General features: G+C 48.8%; 1 long non-coding RNA gene across 1 annotated transcript in view; it reads right to left on the bottom strand.

The window, feature by feature from the left end:
• LOC123521452 overlaps positions 1 to 1017 on the bottom strand; it is a 1751-nt gene extending 734 nt beyond the window's left edge. The window contains exon 1 of the long non-coding RNA XR_006679896.1: positions 148 to 1017. This is a non-coding gene — a long non-coding RNA (uncharacterized LOC123521452). The remainder of the gene's footprint in view (positions 1 to 147) is intronic.
• Positions 1018 to 1033: the final 16 nt, after the last annotated feature.

Consider the following 1033-nt stretch of genomic DNA (forward strand, 5'->3'; position numbering starts at 1 on the left):
GTGTGTGTGTGTGTGTGTGTCTTGCGGAGCTGTGTCCAGAAAGTGGGCCCTGAAAAGGCAGTCATGCTGACAGAAATAGATTTAATTTCTTCGGCTGTCTTCGGTTAAAATGAAAAGCGTCTGGTTCGCTGGATGGGTCAGCGGTACCTTGTTAAACCGATAAGCATCTGCAGAGTCTCACACGTGTGGGAGGATGATAAGAGGCCATCGGCAGAGCTAGGTGCACGCTTCTGGGGGCTCCTTGGTTGCCAAGCAGCTTTCCTCACCGGCGCCTTTCTCCCCACCGTTTTAAAGCAAAGCAAATGTTTCCCCTCTGAGGATGCCCTTGCTTGCAGGAGTGTGATCACTTGTGTGCATCCCCGATCCTTTGACGTGGGCAGGCTCAAGAGCGTGATCGAAGAATTGCTGGAAACAGCTTCTGCCATTGGATCTGCCTTTCTTGGGGGTTCTCACCAGAGCCTTCTTTGAGTGACTAGCTCTTCCATTGACCCGAGGTAAGTCCAAGCGCCTGTCATTCGAGAAGCACAGGGAATATGAGTTAATGCGTTACAACAGAGGCCTTAGGCCGGGTGTCCGGTCATAGCTCTCCTCTGGAACCCAGGTTGAGAAGCGCTTTCCAGTTGCCACAGGTGAGCCATGATGACTCCTGGGGGAACGAGTTCTGACAGTGAAAACAAAAGGTAATTGGAGTTCAAAGGCGAGAACAGATCCTTGGGGGTGGTGGTGTGTTGAAGTACAATGCTAGTGACATTATAAGTCAGTTTAGATTAGTTTAGACTCGGCAGTGAACTTAAAGGCGGAAGAAAGTAGCCAAACTCCTCTGTCCCTTCTCCCATTCCATATTATGGAATTCTTCCAGGCAAGTGGTCTGGAATGGCCTCATGCATTCGAATAATGGCTTTCCTCTGTAGCATTTCACTGGAGGACTCTGTTCAAAAATTCATTTTAAACAGAGTTGTAAGTCATGGTTTAAGAAGTGGTAAAGATGAATTAAGGATGCCCGCCCCATCTGACCCAACAAAGGACAAACAGA

This window comes from Echinops telfairi, unplaced genomic scaffold (assembly GCF_000313985.2).
Source record: "Echinops telfairi isolate 266 unplaced genomic scaffold, ASM31398v2 ScPeMD7_18;HRSCAF=68, whole genome shotgun sequence".
In the NCBI taxonomy this organism is placed as follows: Eukaryota; Metazoa; Chordata; class Mammalia; order Afrosoricida; family Tenrecidae; genus Echinops; species Echinops telfairi.